Source organism: Notothenia rossii (assembly GCF_949606895.1).
Source record: "Notothenia rossii genome assembly, chromosome: 8".
Classification (NCBI taxonomy): domain Eukaryota; kingdom Metazoa; phylum Chordata; class Actinopteri; order Perciformes; family Nototheniidae; genus Notothenia; species Notothenia rossii.
Genome location: NC_136906.1, coordinates 61,312,955 through 61,336,042, shown reverse-complemented (window position 1 = coordinate 61,336,042; position 23,088 = coordinate 61,312,955). Strand labels below are relative to the sequence as shown.

Below are 23,088 nucleotides of genomic sequence, written 5' to 3'. Positions count from 1 at the left end.
TTTTTTTTTTTTTTTAAACCAGACGCAGACTGTAACAAGTGCAGAGTATTTGTATATTAGTATACCAGCTCGGCAGTGGCCTTGGAGGTGAACTGGCACCTCTCCAGCTACCAGCTCACTCCATCTTTTTTGTTTTGGTCCGATCGGGACGTGAACCGGTGACCCTTCGGTTCAAAGACCAAGTCCCTACAGACTGAGCCACTGCCGCAGTCTACAATAGAATAGTGTCAGAATGCAGGTCAGAGGAATAGGGTTGTTAGAAGATTGCACATTTTAATATTCCACGTTGTGTAGTGGGGCATTCAAAAGCAAAAGCAATTGCTTTTTCTTGCTTCTAGGACTCCTGTAAGACACAGTGGCCTTCCTTTAACTTCGTACAGAAATCTTTTAATTAGAGATGTCCCGATCCGATCACGTGATCGGGAATCGGAGTCGATCACATGATTTTCAAAAGATCGGAATCCGGGAAGAAAAAAATCGGGGATCGGGATTTTTATTTATTTTTTAAAATACTTTTTTTCTATTTTGTATTCAATGTTACAAAACAAAAATGACCGTGTTCAAGTCTTAAACTCATCCTGAGGCCTTAGTTTTGGTTTCAAATTACACAACATCATGTATGTGTTGCTTCTTTGGGGCTTGTTTTCATAGACCTGGTTGCTTATTTCTCTCAAATCTGGCAACAGAGTGGGCAGGGCATAGTGTCTAATTGTAGCAGTAAGCTAACGAGTACTGATAAGCTTTATTTTGTTTTGATCCAATGCTGCACAACTGAACTGATCCAATGCTGCTGTGAAAAAAAGAAGCTATATCCATGTTGGATAGAATATCCAATTTAAATTAAAAAAATAACCTTAAGGGACAACTTGAATTATTTTTTTCTTTTTTTTCTCTTAATGCATTGCATAAAGATCGGATCGCGAAAAATCGGTATCGGCAAATTGTCAAAGTCAAATGATCGGAATCGGATCGAGAGCAAAAAAAGGTGATCGGGACATCCCTACTTTTAATGAGAGGACTTTACGTTTTTATTGTAAACTATCCAAGGAGACTTGTTCACAATGAAGAGGTCTCTGCATGACAGTTTTCTTTCCAAATGGCTCATGGTGAAGATAAGAACTCTTAGGACCCATTACGTTTCTGTAGAAAATAAACTTTTGAGATGCTTTTGGAGCAGGAAGCAACTTGAGTTATAAAGATGCTTCAGTGGAGCTCGAAGTTGGCTAATGGTAGATTATATCAGTGTACGTGGTAGGTCTCAGGCTGGAGCCACACGAGGACGATAACGCCATCGGACCGCAATCTTTATCAAAAAGGTCTTCAGTCCACACGCAACAGGCACCAGAAACGTGTCCGCTTACACGAGACCGCTCGAAAGCGCTGGAGACGGTGTAGTACATATGCCAGGCCTGTAAGTGGCGATGTAGTCCTGCCACGAAAGCAGCGAAAAAGAGTTTGCCATGGTTGCCCTTCTGTTTATTCTCCGCTGCGGATGCTCTGGCTCTTTTTCTCCCTCCCCGAGGCAAGCGTGTGCTCCTGCTGTAATTCTCTCCGGTAGTCCACCAGCAGATGGCAAACACCCACCTCTCTGCCTCTTCCAAGGAACGAGGGGACCATGCAGCAGAGTTTCAGTTCGATTTTTTTTCGCCGGTCAACATGTCCGTTAAAGTTGAGATCTTCCGGACAAAATTTGAGAAGTGCCGGTCAGAGGTCTTCTTTGTTATTTATTGAGCTTTAAAACAAATGAATAACAACTCTATATAATAAGAATAAAAAACGGAGCCTCTCTTTTTTCCTCCCCCTCTTCTGACAGCCCAGCAGCTGATCTCTGAGCAGGAGAGGTGGGGAGAGGCGGGGCTATTGCTTCAACGTTATCAGGAAATGATCGTATAGGGGTAAACACGGAGCCGTTTGCCCCTCCAGAGCGTTTCGTCTGCCAATCTACCCACCTAGGGACCAGTTATCGTTATCGTTTTCTGCGTTTCCATGTCGGCCTCGTGTGGCCGAACCGTCTATCTGATAGTGAACTGTAGCAGATACGACCGTTATCTTCCTCGTGTGGCCGGGGCTTCAGATGCAATGTGTCAAACTAGAGCAAACAACAAGTGAGCACCGGGGGATAACACATACAACACAATACATGTACAGCACTTTGGCCCGACCAAAAATCGCTTTTAAATGTGCTTTATAAATAAACTTTGATTTGATTTGATTTGACAATCCACAAACTCACACAATGGATTATGAGAAAATTGCAGGTACATAAGTAATAAGTAATATCAGTGACCATACTATTAAATGGATTCCAGCTCAGTACCACCCTCCATAATCCTCTTCTTTAAATGAAAGTGGAAAATTATTGGTCATAACAACTGATTTTTAATGTTGATATACCAATTAAAATTGTCTTAAATGACCCTATCTGATGTTATATATCTTCAAAGGTCACATCTGATTCTCCAGAAAATGCCCAAAAAAATATTTACTTTTACTCTTCTGTCAATTATGTCTAACATTTGATGAATACTTTTTTAAACTTTAACACTGCACTCTTTTCTTTTTTGATTAAAATATTTGACAGCTACGAAAAAACATTTTTGGTGGCCAGATGGCTGATGGAAGGTTTGTTTTGTAATGTATGAACAAAAACCTATAATCACTATTTGTTTCTCTGGGACTGTGGAAGAGGAAGTATTATGCTGTTGAAGGGAAGAATGTATTTTTCCAAGCCAAATGACTCTCTCCTACCCTCTTCTTTGCCTTTTATAGTGGAGATCACCCTGCTCACTCACGGGTTACATAATTGACTCGAGCCTGGGATACTGGAACCTGGCTGTCTTTCAGTCACACACACTGACTTCAGTGCTCAGCTGGGCTCGATCAGAACACATGTCCACATGCGAGCACAAAAATATCAAACATACAGCATGGACGTCAATAAGACTCTCCCTGCGTTAGAATGCAGCAGTAGGATCTCCCTCACTTTTAAACACTGGACCTTTGTTGGGTCAGTTTGCAGAGTCACTCCTACTGATCCACAGATGAAGATATAAATGAGATCATAAAAACACACCCATACTGGGACACACATGCTCAAAGAGTTCTATATATAGTCATCCAAGTTCACCCTCTGCCAAATTGAGTTACACAAAGAATTTAACACATGGCCTAATGGACCGAGTAGCCACCTAATAAATGATGCCCTGAAGCCTCTGCCAAATGTGGATGTTTGTGTGTGTGTGTGTGTGTGTGTGTGTGTGTGTGTGTGTGTGTGTGTGTGTGTGTGTGTGTGTGTGTGTGTGTGTGTGTGTGTATTTCTCTTGTGACCCGGGGGCCAATGACTACCCTCGCTGAGGGAATACTGAGGCCCTTTGGAGGGAACACGAGAGAAGGAGGTGAGAGAGGGGTAAGGGCTGTCCCTGGGTTATCAGCATCTTAATCAGAAGTATTTAGAGCACTGCGTGTTTAACTGTGTGTGCACGCATGTGTGATTGTGTGTCTGTTTAAAAAAGCACTTAGTGAGGGAGTTCCCTGAATGTAATGAGGTAGAGGCACTTAACCCGGGAACTTATATTTGCAAGTATAATGGGTGCAAAAAGAAATCAAGTTATTTGGAAAGATGGGAACAGAACAAACTTACCTTTCTAGGAAGATAATTAACTGTATAATTTCTGCAAAACTATGGGGACTTCTATTAGAGTGAGCTTTCAAGCTGCCTTGTAAGTGGAATAGGAGACTTAAATATAACCAGAAATCATCAGTCTATGCTCAGTGATGAATATGTGAAACTGAAGCCAGCAAATGGAACATGGAAAAGACTATTTTTCATGAGGAGCTTGTGAGGAGACGGTATCCGTGTCTGGTTAATAATAGAAACATCCCACCGGAACAGTGGTATTAGAAAGACTCAAAAGTCTAGCAAGTGTTGGACATACCATGGGTACAATATTTTGAGTGATGTGGATGTGACATATTTCCTTTCTTTAACTTATTATGTCGAAAGCCCTTGCTCAGGAAGTAACTTTCTTTTCCGAACACAAAATGAGGTTCTTTGCAGAAATGACTTATTGACAGAGTAGTTTACATATTCACGGGCCATTTCTCAATCTCGAGGATGCTGGCTTCGTAGTCGCGTACTTCCAAGTCACTTCCTTCAGAAACGAAGCAAGTATACTTCCAAGCCATGGCTTCGGAAAACGAAGAAGAATGGAACAGGCTAACAAGGGTTTCAACATAAACTGTACCGAAAATAAATACCTCACGATGTCTATCTAATTATGAACTTGCTTTACTTTCACGGAACACATTTTTGGTGATAACAAATGTAACAAAGTAACATATTTATCAACACATGTTCTACGCCACTACTTACATTTAAATGTGTGCTGCGTCGGTTCAGCCATTCTTCGCAAGGGTTTTTGAAATTGGTCCGTGCGCAAAGCATTGTGGGGATTTGAAGGACGCGAAGTCTACCCATGTGCAGCCTCGAAATTCCCCCCAAACCAAGGACGGGGCCTCAGTGGAAATCCAAGTATGCTGGAGATTGGAACAGTACTTCGGCGGCACTCGATGACGTAGCATCCTTGAAATATTGGCTTGGAAGCCACACTCTAAAAACAAATGCCTTGGCTCAACAAAGAAAATCAACGCAACAGTTTGCATCGATGTTTATTGAGTTAAGACAACTTCTAATGAAATTGTCTTAAAGCAACAAACTTATTTGAGTTAGGGGAGAAGGCTTTTCCTCTACAATCAGAGGTGTTTTTAATTACCACTTACTTAATAATTGGTAGCATAAACACAAGTTTTGAAGTTGATTACTCAAAAGATCAAGTTGTTCCAACTTGTTTTACCGTATTATTTAAAAGGAATTTTAAGTTGTATGTACTTAATTACCATCATTGTGAACACACGTTTTTAAGTTGACAACCATTTATAAATTAAGTTGCTCCAAATATATTGTATTTAATAGTTTTTTTCTTAGCTTTTTCATGTTTTTGCCTTTAAAGAAAGAAATTCATTGATTCCACAACAAAAATATTAGGCAATTCACTTTTTATTTTGAACTGCAGTTGTTTATTTCAACACATGATGTTTCAATCAGGAGAGAAATCATTCAGTTTGAAAATGTATTGACACATGCCATATGATAAGCAAGGTGCATGAACACCTGAAATCACAGCTGACTGCAGGAGAGAGGAGAACCATTTTATAGTTTGGCCGCAGCACGTTGATTGGCTGCTGGAGAATGAGGTGAAATGTAATAGGTTAAAGAGAACGCCTGTGATGAGCTGATTATAAGCAGCTGCGGAGTGAATGTATATACCCAGTCTTCCTGAAAGAACTTGCGCTGAGCTTCATTTAAATCTTGAAAAAAAAGATAAATAATAAACATTTAAACTGCCCCACAAATAATAAATAGACACATTAGCCATATTACCATGGGAAATGGGGACAAAGCAAATAAATGCTGCCATCACATCGAAGTTAGAGGCCTTTGCATATTTAAAACCAGTGCCAAATATGTAAAATCTGTAAAGTTTTTGTAAAACTACAGTAACAAACTCTCAATGGCCACCAATCTGCAGATCACACACATCAATTTTATAAAAGATGTAACAAAGATGTTTACACTGCCGACAGTCATTATTTCAAACAGTATGAACACATTTAACGCAGAATGCTTGCTCATTCATTTGTTTCCCTCGACCACGATGGTTGCCATCGTATGGTCAGATCCTGGGGTGGACCGGTCACTGATGAAGGCGATATTCATGTCCTTTTGAAGCACATTAAATAATAGGTTAGCGCATAAGAGATAATGAATTAGGTAATTGCATACTTTTTAAACTGTCACTCTTAGCTAATTCAGATCCATTATTACCAGCTGCTAAAGCAACGCTGGTATTGTATTCACCTATTGAGTCTGCATGTCTGTGTCACCATGGCAATGTGGTCCTGAAGACACACAGAGGTGCTTTTGAGTACTTTGCCTAGTGTTTAAATGCATGTGGACAGATTTTGTTGATCACAACCGTGCAAGTTTTAGTGTACCTTCTCATCTTTTCTGCAGGTTCCATACACTATTTGAACTGGTTAAGTGAAGAGCAGAAGCCACTTTTCAAAATTGTACACAATCCTTTTCCCATGCCATTGCTGTCAACACCTATCCATGCTGAACGTTGCTAAGATATTATTGATTGGGGTGTGGCCAAAAGTGCAATGTGCTTCAAAATGTAACTGACAGAGAGCAGTGGATTTGTCCTGTGTGTTTACACTGTGCCCATGGATTTGATTTGATTTCAAGATTTTTAATTACGTCGCTAAACTCCTTGAAAAGGTTCTCTTCCTTTTCTCCAAGGTACACGACAAGGCAGCGGATGGCTATAGTTCTCTGCGTACTTCAATTGTATTGTGCTATTTTTGAAAAAGGGAAAAAAGAGAAATTACCTAAATTAATATGTTCTGAATGGGTGACTGCCAACAACTTGCATTTCAATGACAACTCTAAATAACGATCCTACCTCAAGAAGCATGTCATTGATCTGCTTCACCGAGATTTATTTTTAATAAAAAGCGATATCACAATAGTGACCAAAGTATTTTTACTCTCACAGTAGCCTCTACTACTTTTTACCCTCTCACAGAACTATTCACAGTTCAAAGGATGCTAATTTTGGTCAAACAGCAATTTGCCTATACAGTGCAACTACAAGGCTATCTACTGTATTTGAATGACAAAAGATGACATTCACCTTAAAATGTGCTTTGTATATTTCTATTTGTCTTAACTGTCGGAACTTGTCCAGGCATGTTAAGTGGGAGTGGACTTGAAATCCTTAACTCAAGGTGTAGAACAATTAAGTTATCAAGCCAATTGCATTACTTACTACAACTTGAATTTTGTTTTAAGAGAATTAACGCAGAAATCAGAGTTCAAATTACACACAATATTAAGTTGATGTAATTACCAACATTATTACGTCAACACAACTTATAAATTAATATTTACAACTTAAAATGTTTATCCAAATCAATGAACTCACATTTTTATCTTGCAACCATGCATTTAATTAAGTGGAGGTGAAAGGTCGCCTGGATTCGTTTTAAGAGTGCAGTTTCCTCGAGATTGACAAACGGCCACTGTATCTTTGACGGTCATGTTATATTCCTGGAGGTATGAGAGGACACAGCAAGTATCTAACCCAAGGCTTAGTCTAATCTCGGCATAAATAGATTGATGTTTCACTTGGAGGTGAGGAATGTAGGTGCAGGGCAACCTGTGAAAGCCTGTTAATTTAGGCATGGACGTTAGGTAACTGGCATTTGCAGCGCGAGGCCTGCAGAGTGAAAATACTAAATTATCCCCAAATGACTGTTACTGTACATGACAGACCCTGTGCTGAACTGAACTGTGCTGTGTGTGAACGTCTACTTCAGACCAGATTAGGAGGTCGAAGGTTTGGTTTGCCCAGCTACATATACCCTGCTGAGGGCTCTATGGGGCCAGGTCTTTACCCAAACATGGTCAGAAATACTGCAGATACACATACAACATATTCCGGTTGACCTATGCGAGGTGAGAAGCCTCTGCGTTTCATTTGCAAAAGATTACATTCTCCTCAGATGAACTCCAATGCACTTAGAGTTCACGGTCTACTCTGGCTACTGCACAATTGCACCACAGGGTAAGACACTGTACCTAAAGGGGATTAACATTTTCCAAATGAATGGATACTCAATAATACAAACACAATTTTGGAAGTCTGACATTCTAGCCAAAGATGCAGCCGTTTCGCACATTCTCCTTAAAGTTGCAATCCCAGAGGGGGACACGGGGGAACCCAGAAAATACAGAACAACTCAAAATGAGTAATACCAATATGATGGAGGGTTTCAGACAAGGGGAAGTGGGCAGGGTGAGGACAGTGGAGGGAGGAGGGGTTGCTGAATTTGCAAACTATTGCCCAAATAAGTACCTATTAAATAAGAATGTATGCCCTGCTGAGCTACTGATAAGGCAGCCAGGAGAAAGGAGCTGTGGAAATAGAACATGTCCATATAGAGAGGGGAGCTTTGGAGAGAGGGAGCAGGAAGGAGCAGGAAGGGGGCAGGAGGTTAAATGCTTCCCCAGAATGTGTGCTTTCCACTGGTGAAGAGTCTCAGAGTGGGTCCCCGCTGACTGACACAGCCTGAGGGCCCACTGTGAGCCTGATTAAGCGTAGGCAGCTGAACTATTAGCCAAGAAATTACCACTCTTAAAAATCAGTTCCACTCTCAAGGGCCATGTTTACCAATGTTTGAAAACGCTAATGATGCGACACTGGAACATTTTCATAATTCTGCTCATCGTTTCCAGGCAGAGAGTTTTTAGACTACAGGACTGATGGGTGAAAAAAGAGGAAAGACAGTAAGAGGAAAACCTGTCTGACTAACAACCCCACAGATGTTGCTCTTCTCTGACACCACTGGTCTCCATAGCAACCCGGCTGGCCAGTAATAGCCTCAGGCTCGCCTGGCTGCAGCGGTGTCATAAACACACACGGACCATACACACAAACTGGAGAGTTTCCGCCACTGAACGGGATCCCAGTGTGCATTTATAGACACAAACACAGGGACCACCCCTTAGGCCTAACCAGAGAACATACATATCTAAACAGAGACTTTCTACTCCCATCATTAAAAACCCGGCCCACAAACACAGACCCACCAAGTCCCTGCATTCTAGTAAACAAGCCCTGTAATGGGTGATAACAGATAGCTGGGCCTTCAACATTAGAGCTGGCTTGTGTTTATGCTTCCTGGGTACGTGCAAAAAGCACTTGCTGAATTCTCCGCTTAATATTAGGAGGTATAATCCTTTGACCATGGTCACAGGTTATGGAGGTCAAAGCTTGGCAATAAACTGGATTCTGAGTGGCACGTGAATACAGAAGATGACTTCTTATAATCAATTCTAGTCTGTTCCCGCATTCAGATTCTGCACAACACAGTTGTCATTCAGAAATAGCAAAAGGAGACATCCTGTTTGAGTAAGCATACATAAATATAAAGGTGATTATTACCCCAAAGATCGGACATATCACCGTTAAAACTTTAATTATGCTTGGGAAACCTACCACAGTTGGTTGCAGCTGACTCAAACCCATTAATAATCAGTATACTCATCAGCTGTATGTATACCTATCATGTGCTATAAACCCTGCCGACTTGGCACAATGCCTCTCCGTGTACATTACCAGTGAATGATGCTCTGTTTCATAAAGGTGACAGCTATTGTGCAGCTCAAGGCAGGCCAGAGGTGCTGATTATGTAAAGGATGAAAAACACTGAAAGCCTCAAACTGTATACTGTATATGTATGTGGGAGGTAAGTGTGAACAGTGAACTTACCAGGTGACAGACACAGGGACAGAAAATTGAAGGGGAGGGGAAACACCGGAGGACAGCACTGGACCACTCTAAAGAAACAAGAGATAAATAGAAGGAAAATAGGAGAAAGGAGACGTTGTTATTTAAGCATCATCTTGTACTTGCACTTACAGTTATATTACAGATGCTTGTGATGCCTTCAGGGGAGACACCACCGACACAAACAACCCTGTTAAAACATACGCATGCACAACACACACTGTGGTGTAATCATTCGCCCTCCCTGGTGGGCCTCATTCTACTTCGCTTGTTCAGATTTGTAATCAGTTCTCTGGCTTCTGCTTAATAAACCTGTAATGGGAAACTGCTTCCCTCAAGAAAAGGCTGCTTTCATCAGAAAGACTGGCAGATATGAGCCGGGAAATTAGAATGAACTGACACCACCTCCACATCTGCTCTGCTCTGCTCTGCTGTGGCCAGATGGGTAATAGGGATGAAAAGAAAGACAGAGAGAAGGAGTGAAAAATGAACACAGCTATAGATGGAAAAGAGGATAATCCTCCACTTGGCAAGCCATCTTTTATCCTTACAGTGTGTCCGCACTAGGGACAAGACAAATTCCTGAACATTTCCTGTACTTAGACTCTGCCGGTGTCCTTCGTCACCTCTTCATCACAGCTCCATCTTGCTCTGTCCAGAGGAGGACAGGAACTGTGGCGCACGGTAATGGTTTCTTTACACAGTCACTTTGCAAGATAATGCTTAGCCAGATAAGCAAAGACACGGCAGGATAGCTTTCAAGTGCGGTAAAGTTGCTGTTCTGCAGATTGTATTCACATCTGGGATTACCCTAGTTTATTAATGTTGATTTTTGTAAGCTTAGTAAAACTAAATGTGTCCTGTGAGTGACCCCTTTGCTCCGTTTTGCAGAAGGCATCCAGTATGTCTTTTCTAAAACATTTTTGTAAAGGAGGAAACCTTTATCATTCAAGATGTTATTATATGGAATTTAATGTTGTCATAATTACAAAATGACTGTATGTTGTTATCCTGGAAACAATCACATAATCACTTGATTTTTATGTTATCATTTACACAAGCTCTCTGCTTATTACTTTAGCCATTTCCTGGAGGATGGGACTTTCCTATTAGAACCATCTCTGCTACTATCTGGATCACATGTAAACCCATAATAAAGAAGATCTCAAGGCTGTCCTCTACATAATGTGCACCAAGGACATACCATGCTAAACAAACATGTATTATTGAGGCTAGGTACTGAAAGGACATACTGACAAAACAAAGATGTTCTTTTTTAGATTGCACATAATAGCAAAGTTAGCAATAGTATACTGTATACTGCTTTAGTTACTTTATGGCATTATATCTTTTAACGGTCAACACAAAGCAACCATTTTCATCTCTGAGAGACAGCATTGGTCCAATGGGCACATATTATTTTTGAAGGGTTCAATAGATTTGTGTTATCAACTAACAATGGTGTAAATTGAACAAAACATGCCTCTCAGCCCCTTTGAATGAAAGAGCAGCAAGACACCTCATCCAAGACTATTATGGCATGATTGAGCTGCATACAACCGCAAGCATAATCAAATATTGTATGTATGACAGATTTTCACCTAAAAGTATTTCCTTCACGAGGGAATTAAATGCAAAGAAACCAATGGAGTAATCAGGAGCTGATTCAAGGTGTTAATACTTTTGCAACAGGTCATCTCCCATTGATCTGCTCATTATTAACCCATCCATCCTGTCCTTTGAGTCATCTGCTTCCATATGTTTCCTCTCCATCTTTCTCTCCCATTCCCTCTCTCCTCTTCATGTGGATGGGCCTCTCTCCCAGTGGCAGCTTATGTGGATCAAATATTCCAGAGGTCAAGTGGCCTCACGGGTCGAGAGCTGTTCACAGGCCTCTTCAGGCAGGGAGAGGATCAGTGGGTATACACTTTGCTCCAAAAAAGGGAAGCCGTGTCACACGAGACCAGGATTTATGTTCCGCTGAATATTTTGGTGAGAACACAGAAGTAGGGTTCAGAAAGAAAGTACACAGACGGCTATAATAAAAAATAGAAAACAGATAACAGATAGCCAATCCATCAACTGTTGACTAATCCAGCTACCCAGCAAACTGACTAAACATTCAAATACAGAGTACTGACATGAGTCTGATAAAAACAGCTTCCCGATAAAATATAATAAATAAAACCAAGCAAAGAAGAGCGCTGAGCAACCATGGAAACTCTCAGAAAACACCCCTTCCTGGATAGTCCAATTACAGTTACACAAAATCAAACAAAGAATGATGTACTTTGCTACCTGATAGGCTCTCTCTCTCTCTCGCTCTCCCTACCCTTTCACTCTGAGTGTGTGTTTAGAGAATGTGTGTATTTTTAGAGGTTGTGCTATTCTTAGTAACATCCAGCGGGGCAGTAATAATTCCTTTGATTAGGGCAACAGGTGAGGGCTGGTAATCTCACCCCTGCCTGGCAGATTTAAATGTTATGAACAGTGGCAGCTCCACCATCATCACTCAACCAATGACAGCTCTACAGGAGGAACACACAGGGGGGCTGGTTAAAAGGACAGCACTGTTACACAGCCACACACACACAGCCACACACACACACACACACACACAGCCACACACACACACACACACACACACACACACACACACACACACACACACACACACACACACACACACACACACACACACACACACACACACACACACACACACACACACACACACACACACACACACACACACACACACACACACACACACACACACACACACACACACACACACACACACACACACACACACACACACACACACACACACACACACACACACACACACACACACACACACACACACACACACCCACCCACCCTCTGGTATCACACGCTGGGCTTTTGGCAGGGGAAGTGACATTATCCACGTTACCTAGAATAGCCATGTTCAAAAATAACACGCATTTTTACTTTTACACACGCATTCAGGGAAAAAGTGGTAACAAAACAAGAGCGAGCCTGCTTGTAACACCTACATGTAGAATAGTGTCATTTAGAAATAAAGTTGCATACGGTTTATTTTCGTGTGATATATTTATTTATTGTGCAAAATCCACTTTTTCATGTCTTTTATACATAAATATGTTTCCCTTCTGCGTTAAGAGCTTCTGAAATGTTCAGGAAAAAAGATTTTCTCTCTTTGTGCTTTTGTGAAAAACCTGTCTGCAAATGTACGATTTTTTGGCTTTTGTAACCATTTGCCAATAACCAACCCAGGTAACACCCTCCACCTTATCACCTGAATCTCCTCCTAGAGCACCATTGTGTTCTTTTTAACCAAATATCTCTCAGAGGGGCGTGGGGAGTGGCTCCTTATTTTCATCTAAAGTAACAGACCCAGAATCAGCACCTTTGAAACGGGGCTGAAACAGAGGGGTTTATGGGATGCTACAATGCATGAACTGTTTGGTATTTGGAGCCAAACACTTCAGAGACATGTTTCGTATATGTCTGAGACCTGTAATATATTGATCAAAAAGAGTATAATAGGGGACCTTTAAGTAAATAACTGATAAATGGAAGGGTTACAGCTACCCCTTTTATAAGCCAGTCCAGAAGTGACTGGGTGGATCAAGAGCTAAAAGCATATGTCCCCGCCTCAGGGTATCGACCCAGCTCTCTACAGGACTCACTGTGGGCTGCTTTGCCGCCATGAACAGCACCTGTTAGGGTATTAAGAGGATAACTCTCATGTCAACCCTGATATCATCTTAATCTTTTATATTGCTCTTTTCAGAGTCACTGTGGAGGGGACATCAAACACCAATTCTCCCACCACAGGAGCACTCTGAAAGACCCGGCTTTCTTTTATACCGTGCAGGTGTCCCGTAGGGCAGTGGGTGTCTGAGAGCGTCAGGTAGATACACCAGACCAGATTGGATAGTGCTGATTCTGTGGCCAGAGATATGAAGGGTGAGTTCCAAACATTGGGAGGTTGATTCTTACACCATATCTTCTTTAAAAGCATGATTATGTGATGGAAAACCAACATTATCACTGAATTTGACTGAAGATGAGAACATTTAGACCCCTCTGGTGTCATTATGTTTCATAAGAAGCAGCCACAATCAGCCAGTTATCATAACATAGCATAAAGACTGAAACAGTTAGATAGCTCACTCTCTACAAAATGAAAAAATGTAACCTCCTATACCCACAAAAACACACTAATTACCACAATATGTGTTGTTTAATCCTCAAACAAACACATATGTAAAAACAACATGCTCTGGTAGACGATGGGTTATATCATGTCTTGTCAACAATGTAAAATTGCCGAAAGCCTTCAGGAAGGTGTTCTCTCATGCAACTTTTAGCAAGAAATGAAGTTGCAAAATGTCAACTTAAATGTTTTACTGCGTAATATTCTGTGTCTGTCGCTATCTTGTGGTAATCAGCTTGGTTTTTTCAAACCTTTTCTTTACTTGGCATGACATTGGTTGAATACATAGACTATGTGCCCTATTTTGTAGAAATATTGCATAATGTAATTCTGCAGCTGGTCCCATTTTCTGCAGTGAACTGCTGACTTATTGAAAGCTCTTCAAATATAAAAACGTTTAGCTATTTTTAATATTCAATTAATATGAACATTCATCAACATCAAAAGACTGAATCGTAATGATACAAAAAGAAAACGAGAAACCAACCAAAAGACCAGCACCAGCTTGAAAGGATTGAATGAAACGATGCAACAAGCCTCAGTCAAATACTGAGAGATAGGTATGTAAAAACTAAAGGAAAACTGTCCTGAGAGAAGCAGAGAATGATGGAGGAGCAATGCAGTAATACAGACAGAGAGAGAGAGAGAGAGAGAGAGAGAGAGAGAGAGAGAGAGAGAGAGAGAGAGAGAGAGAGAGAGAGAGAGAGAGAGAGAGAGAGCGAGAAATGCACATGCACCAAGACATATCAAATACACTTTGACTTTTCATTTCTTTCTATTCTCTGTGATGCTGTCAGGAGGAAAATCCCTGAGGGCCAAAGAGAGGCAGCCAGAGAGAATTCAATCCAGGCAGAGAGAAAAAGTGAGAGGTAGTATTTCTACTCAGTGAATTAGAGTGAAAACAGAGAAAATGTCACTCTTTCCGGTGGCAGAAAGATTGACGACTGTCCTTAAGAAGGACAAAATTAAGACCACATACACTGGGAGAGCACTTCCTCCCGTCAAACAATGTGCTGGCTAATTGGCTAATTATATTACATTAGCATTGGTGGAGTCCGGGATCTAGCACTTTCCATGTTCTTTATTACCAACGGGAAGAAAAACCACTTGACCTCAGCCAACACTGACAGCCATCATAGAGCTAAATGTGCGCTGGATGTCCTGGAACACGGTATGATGAAGACTTCAGAGTTACTATAGCCCTTTTCAGACATGTAATGTGTAATATATATATATATTAATATTTCATTATGACTCTACTGAAATATGACTGTATCAAGAGAGTGGTGCAGGAATGAGTTCTAAACCTGGAGATGAGTTAGCATTTTAGCACTTATGGGCTCCCTTGTCTTAAAGTCAATATTTTTGGATTCCCTAGACAAGGTCAGGGGTTAAAACAAGCTCATGAGATTTTCACATTTTGTTCAACGACATAGAAGTCTTTAAAACAGACAACAGTTGCTAAGAAGTAGCTAAATGAAACTAAACATCATCACGCCAAACAGTAGTCCCTTTCAGCGTAGTTGTATTGAGTCATGGGAGTAGTGTGAAGTTCCTTTACAGCATTACGTTAGCTTTTCACTTCTGCTAAATTGCATTGCACATCAACTATCATAAAAGTGGTGTTTATATGTAGGCATTATCTTGCCAAACAAAACGAGTCAGTATCAAAAATATGTGTTTACCATAGATCTTGCTTTCTGTATTATTCAAAATCCAATGGAAAAATCCCATTGCTTTCAATCAAGTAAAACATTGCAATGCTAACATCCCGGTTGGCCTACCCAAAAAACATCATCACTGTACCACGTTATTCATATGATGCTGTAATTTCACACTATGGAATCTGGTACATGACAGGGAGGGTGGGACTGAGAGAGTCTAGTGGGGGTTTGGAAAATGGCGACATAGAGACAGTCATATACTTTATATTTGAGCCAGAAAGATTTTTCATTAAGAGCAAGCAATTGTTTGATACCATTTATGGTTGGCATTGTTTTTAGGAAATAGCCATTCAAATAGATTCTTTAACAGCTTCTTTCTAGTGTGATTTTGTGTTGTTAGCGAGTCTGCCATTTTGGAGGCGGTTCTATAAATCCTACACACAAATGCTTTAAAGAAAATGAGGCATGTAAGCTTTTTATCTTTTTATCTTTTGAATTTCTGACCAACAGCTGCTCAAAGAGACTTTGCTGCCCCGAGAATTCTGGGAAAAAATCTACCAGGACGAGTGAAGTGCTGAATATTCATTGAAAAGATTCAATAAAAACTGATGTAAGACTTGACCTTTTGCCGTCTTGACTTCTGCAGAAACCTGGTCATATAAGATAACAGTGCTTTTACTTAATGAAGTGCATGTCTGAGAGGGGCTTTATTTCAAGGCATTATGAACAAATTATAATTTATTTGACTGCCAAAAAAAACAGTCATACAATTGTACTTCTCCTCAATGATTCCATCTTTGCCAACTTGTATACATGATCCCCATCAGCAGGGGTTGCATACACAACATAATGAGTTGAGACCCAAGACTAATACACTTTGTTGTAAATTGATCAACCTCCTCTTTGTTGCCTGGCCACTTTACACCTTTCCTTCATATTTATTCTAGGCATTATTACCTGTTCTTTATCTCAGCTGCTTTGTACAAGACGTGACTCACTTGCTAATGGTGTACGGAGACAATGAAGGCAGCTAGAGAGGATTTCACTGAGTAATTGCCTTCAGGATTAAGAAAGTGGAGCTCGGAAAAACTGTATATATAATATGTGATATATACAGTAAATATAATTTCCTGTTCTATCTCTTGTGGTATAACTGTCAAATGTGTCACTTCCCATAAGAAATGTCTTCCAGCACTCGCCAAATAAGATTTACAACAATCCTCTTATGATGTGCTTTGATTGGGACTCTTTTATAAACTTTACATTACTTCCACAGTTTGTTATGATAGCCCTCTAATGGATTCATGTGCTAAGCCCTGACGTTTGTTTAAATGACATGCAAGAAGTGTCTCATGAAAAATGTCTGCAGGCGCTTGACAAATATCTGGCGCAGGTCGGAAATCCCTGAGAGGGAACTGTTTTTCTTTTATACTCTGTGTTTATACTCGGCCTCAAAATTGTTTGTTTTGTCTCCGAAAAATTGTCAACAATAAATGCTATTAAAAGCCACTTAAAGGTAGGGTATGTAATTTATTTCAGAAACACTCTTTGTTATATTCCATGGAATGCTCTTAACATCCCGATAGCAATGAATACATTAAATGCTTTGACAATAAATGCATACAAAAATGTCATCTGTGGAAGCCGTGGCGCTGTAAAAAGCACGACCAATCATCTGAGCCGGCCCGGCTAAAATAACTGGATGGCCTACCTGCCTGTCAGCCTTCCATCTGTGCACAAACTTATCTCGTGCCCTCATTGGTCATGTGCGCGTTCGTGTGTGTTGGAGGAGGGGCTCTGTAAGGAGGTCTGAAGGAAGGGGCAGATTTTTTTCGGCTGCGTACTTTCAATTCTAGCGCACTCGAGCTGGTTTCTCCATACCCTACCTCTAAGTCTTTCAAAACACAAGACAAATAAAGATGTAAATTAGGCCCATATCAAAAACGTTATAGTGTTCCACTCTGGCATAGTAGCATAAGCAGTCTCTCCTAGATTATGCAAGTCAATAACAAAATATATTCAATTGGCCCATGCTCTGAATTTCAACTAAACTGAGCAGGATAAGGGATAAGATCAGCTGCTAAATGTTACATCATCGTGTTGGCATGTTATCTGGTTAAAGATGGTCTTATTGCACATACAACACACACGCATCATCTTTCTCTGGAGTAGATAAGAGCAGCGCTGTAAAAAAAACAAGACAAGTCAAATTCCTGTTGTTTATCTAGTCATCTGATCTGGTCAGTGAGTCATGTGTTAGAGGCACAGCAGCATGCTTGAGGCTAACACCAGCCTAATATATTCTGCTATGATTTGTTCTCAGGCTGCTCTATCTTAATGTGAATAAGCTGAACCCATTTTAACAAATACAAGTGGCAGTTGTTGATATATTTTTCGATTTTGACACATTTGTAGCTTATTGGTTGTATAAGTATGGCTTAAAACAGCATTGATTTTCCGATTATTGTAACTCTTTTTGTAGCCAAACCTACCACCTGCTCCAAGTAAAATATATATTTTTATCAGAATAGGTTTAAAATGTGTTCTCTTTAGGTCGTACAGTCAAATGACTCAATAATTAGAAGACACAAAAAGAAATGAATCGTTAAGTGTCTCAGAAGGTTTCTTAGTTTCTCTAAATAAATACTTCCAGTGTAATAAATATACTAAATATTTTTGCTGACTTCAATGATCTTCATTGTATCGCGCAGCCCTTATTCCATCCATTACTGGGCTGACTGGGTAATAATAGCTATCCAGGAGAGGATGTTACAAAATCAAGTTTTGCATTCTGGAGCAGAGGTCGACAGTTTAATTGGAAGTGCAAATTGCGTTCACTTGTATCCCCACAGTGGATTGAGCCATGGGTAAAGCGAGTGTGCACACTGCGAACGTGTGTGCATTTAAAAAAGGAGAAGGAGAAGAATCCAAGAGTGTAGGGGTGGCTGAAAGCTCTCTGCGATGTACTTTGAGAGCCACACGTACAACAGAGCAACAATTAGTACCACTGAAGTGTTGCTTTTACTCTTCCAAGAGTCTTTCACACAAACCAGGAATCTCTCCTGCTGGCTGCTACTGAATCACCCCAACTAATGCTGCCCATTTTTGGTTAGAAAACTGTAAATATTGACTTGGTGATAGCGGATACCATCTGTTGGTGTGAAAGTAAGCGGCTCCCTCCTCTCGTTCTGTCTGCTTTGCTTTTTGCTCTCCACCTCTCTTTCCCTCCATCTCTTTGCTGGCTCAGAGTCTGCAGAGAATATCCCGTCATTATAGTTCCCCTACAGCCACACTTACCCTTGCTGTGAAGACACTCTCATCTCTGATCTCTCTCTTTCTTTAAGCAGAAAACACAGTCAAATGAATATTACATCATCTGGAGCGGTTAGGGTTGAGGTCAGGTTAGGATCAGCTGTGTTTTATTTGAAGCCGATAATGATAGAGGGTTTAAGATGATTAAGGGTTTCAAGTAGAATGCATAACGACTAATGTATTTTTTGACTACAAAACATTAAGTTACGCCTAGATCAGACCCACTAGAGTTACTAAGGCGTAGGGAGACATTTTGAAGTTTGGAACCCAAATCAGAAACGTTTCAAAACTTTCCCTTCTTCCTCTGACTTTTTATATTTTAAAATAAGCTGTTCCGCACATTTAAATGAACATGAAAGTGCTCTGGTTTTTCCTTTTTCGAAGGTTCAATATTCTCTAACATTGCAATACATGTAAAGGCGCAGTTCCTTTGAAAGGGACACCTCCTCTGCCTGGATGCTGCCTCGAGTGACTGTCACTTCTATATTTTCAATGAATGTCAAGGTCTGAAACTGCCGCTGAGGTTAGGACAGTGTTTCAGGGCGCTGGATCCATGCAAACAGTCGCAACAGGAAATAATGTCGGTATGTTGACTGCTGCTGTTACTGGCAGGGTTCATGCATGACTGCTGCTGCCACTAATAGCACATTTTTTCCTCGTTTGAAAATCCGATTAAGGTGATTCATTTGTGGTAACATTGAATCTATAACTGGATGAGCCTGCTGTTCTTAAGTACCACATAGATGTCGGGATAAACGGAACCATGACCAAAAGGCTCAGAAACATGAACCGTGTCTGTTGCGAGCCATGTTATTCTTCATTGACTACGAAGAGGGGAACTCTGTTTCCGTTGTTCCTATCTTTGCTAACATGCAGCCACCTTAGGACCACATGGAAAACAGCAAGTAAGTGTTACGGTCACTGCCTCTTGTACTGAATTGGTCCTAGGCCTAGAACAACTACAAAACTGTGCCAAGTTATATAATGTTTTACAAATCCCAAAGGGAGAAGAGCCGATGATCAAAGGCTTGTCATGACCAATGACCTATTAATGTGGAAAGGCATATACAAATATCTGATATTTACAAACAGATGTGAGTTACGTGTCCTGTGGCATGTGGGAATTAAGAGAAGGCAGTGAAAGACAAAAATAAGCACAAATAAATACAATTACGGAGAGAAGAGAAAGACGCTGTACTAAAAATATATTAGGGGAATAACTTATGATATTGCCTACAATGAATTGAACTGATGATAGGCATAAATACTACTGGATTTTTCTTAAAGAGCTGTTGAGTTATCTATGTGTCCATGTATCTATGGAAGTAGCAAGGAAATAACCGTGCTCTTCACCAGGATAATCTCAGATGAATACTGTATTTACGACAATGTGTGAAATCTGTCTCTACACAGTGCTTTGTTTTATATACAGGACTGTCTCAGAAAATTAGAATATTGTGATAAAGTTCTTTATTTTCTGTAATGCAATTAAAAAAACAAAAATGTCATACATTCTGGATTCATTACAAATCAACTGAAATATTGCAAGCCTTTTATTATTTTAATATTGCTGATTATGGCATACAGCTTAAGAAAACTCAAATATCCTATCTCTAAATATTAGAATATCATGAAAAAGTATACTAGTAGGGTGTTCAACGAATCACTTGAATCGTCTAATTAACTCGAAACACCTGCAAGGGTTTCCTGAGCCTTGAAAAACACTCAGCTTGGTTCAGTAAACTAAATCACAAGTATGGGGAAGACTGCTGATCTGACTGCTGTCCAGAGGACCGTCATTGACACCCTCCATCAGGAGGGTAAGACACAAAAAGAAATTTCTCAAAGAGCAAGCTGTTCACAGAGTGCAGTTTCAAAGCACATCCACAAAAAGTCTGTTGGAAGGGGGAAATGTGGCAGGAAACGCTGCACAACCAAGAGAGATGACCGCAGCCTTAACAGCATTGTGAAGAAGAGTCGCTTCCAGAATTTGGGGGAGCTTCAAAGACAGTGGACTGAAGCTGGAGTCCAGGTATCAAAAGTCACTGTTCACAGACGTGTCCGGGAAATGGGCTACAATAGCCGTATTCCCATGGTCAAGCCACTTCTGAACTCAAGACAACGGAAGAGGCGTCTGACTTGGGCTAAGGAAAAGAAGCACTGGACAGTTGCACAGTGGTCCAAAGTCCTCTTTTCAGACGAAAGCAAGTTTTGTATTTCATTTGGAAGTCAAGGCGCCAGAGTCTGGAGAAAGGCTGGAGAGGAGCAAAATCCAAGTTGCTTGAAATCCAGTGTGAAGTTCCCACAGTCAGCGATGGTTTGGGGAGCCATGTCAGCTGCTGGTGTTGGTCCACTGTGTTTCATCAAGCCCAGAGTAAATGCAGCTGTGTACCAAGAGATTTTAGAGCACTACATGCTTCCGTCTGCTGAAAAGCTCTATGGAGATGAGGAATTCATTTTCCAGCATGATCTGGCACCTGCCCACAGTGCCAAAACCACCAGTAACTGGTGTACTGACCATGGCATTACTGTCCTCGATTGGCCTGCAAATTCCCCTGACCTGAACCCCATAGAGAATATGTGGGGTATTGTGAAGAAGAAGCTGAAAGACACCAGACCCAACAATGCTAATGAGCTAAAGGCCGCTATTGAAGCATCCTGGGCATCCATAACACCTCAGCAATGCCACAGGCTGATTGCCTCCATGCCACGCCGCATTGATGCAGTAATCCGTGCAAAAGGATTCCCAACCAAGTACTGAGTGCATTAATGGACATTTTCAAATGTTTGATTGTGTTTTGCTGTTATAAATCTTTTTTTTTTACTTGGTCTGAGGAACTATTCTAATTTTTTGAGATAGGATTTTTGAGTTTTCTTGAGCTGTATGCCATAATCAGCAATATTAAAATAATAAAAGGCTTGCAATATTTCAGTTGATTTGTAATGAATCCAGAATGTATGACATTTTTGTTTTTTTAATTGCATTACAGAAAATAAAGAACTTTATCACAATATTCTAATTTTCTGAGACAGTCCTGTATAGGTTTATTTATATATATATTTGCAAAGGCTTAAATCCCAATGTTCCTTCCAGAGGGAGGTTCTCTCCAACATACACACACAACCTGAAACGTTTCGATTCGACTCCTTTGTTTGCTTCTGTAACACAGTGACGACGACGCTATGTATTACCCACGCTTCTATTGGCTAGTTCTCCAACACATTGTATGTGATAGGCTAAGGGGCGGGTCATCTCCAAGTGGTTGACCAAGCACAACAGAGCCAGCCAGCTAACCAATCAGAACAGACTGGGCTCTGGTTTCAGACTGAGGGTGAAAAGAGGTGCTGCAGCACAGGCAGTATGAGAAAAATAAAGAGCAGTTTAAACATTAAGGCATCTAAAGGTGACACAGTGATACTACACAATAGGGGCCCTTATAAAGCTTCTTAAGTGCTTTATTTTTGCTATCGCACTGATGTTCTCCCTGATATAGAAATAGTGTCATGTTACTGTTTAAAATGGAAAGTTGGTCACTTGTTGGATTCAAGCCATCTTCTGTTTTTTGGAACAATATCTTCCCTACAACAGTATTTTTAAAGAATGTTCTATTCATCGTTGTATGTCATATATTAAAGTACTTACAGCATACTTGCAATGAAGCAAATAGAATTTGGGATAATGAGAGAGTAAACTTCTCTCTTCCTATAAAAGTGAAGCTTAAAGCATTTGAAAATGAATTGGACCCAGCCAACAGACAGCTACACATGTGCTACACATTACATTATTAATACACTACATTTTATCGAGAGCAATCACCTCTCAGTCCCATTACAGTTTGTAGCTTGGCATTAGGGAGCGTATAGCCGCAGCAGCAGCCCTGCGGCCTGCTTATCAATGAGTGATGTCTGGCTGTGGATCGGAGAACGCTGCACATCAGCCTTGTGTGAAAGATATGGTGAACAATTGCTCCTCTTGCTTTCATCATTCAGCACAAATCCAAGAAATTGTCAGTCGTTTCCAGCTCTCGATGCAACTTGTTTGCAGTGTTGAACACTTTGAAGGAAAAGGCAACCTATATTCACTGATGAGACCTCAGCGACGAGAGGCAAAATAAGAGCTGGAGAGCTAAAAATATAAGATGGAAGGGAAATCCTAGATATGTGTGGTTTTTTAGTTCCCCCTTGTTATTTTGTGTATCCAGAAACACATCAGATTACACACTGAGACATCGTTACATAATGTCAGGTAGAGCTACAGGCAGGCGGAAGCCATATGTTTTGTACAGCATACACTTTAATATATTACCTTAAAGTAATTAATATGCAATCATGAACCGGATGCAGCGGAATAAAAAACTCATATTGAAGAGGTATCCTGTTCTATACTTAATTCTGGGAACATATTTTTTATCGAATCGCTACCAGATGGTAGCCAGCGGTGCTATGAGACAGTAACTGGGATTGAATAAAA

At 40.6% G+C, this 23,088-nt stretch overlaps 1 protein-coding gene across 2 annotated transcripts in view; it reads right to left on the bottom strand.

The window, feature by feature from the left end:
• Window positions 1-23,088, bottom strand: part of plcb4b (phospholipase C, beta 4b) — a 66,568-nt gene that overhangs the window by 38,754 nt on the left and 4,726 nt on the right. For both annotated transcript variants that reach the window (XM_079643132.1, XM_079643133.1), the window contains exon 3: window positions 9,396-9,463. The gene's annotated coding sequence lies outside the window, so the exon portion shown is untranslated. The remainder of the gene's footprint in view (window positions 1-9,395; window positions 9,464-23,088) is intronic.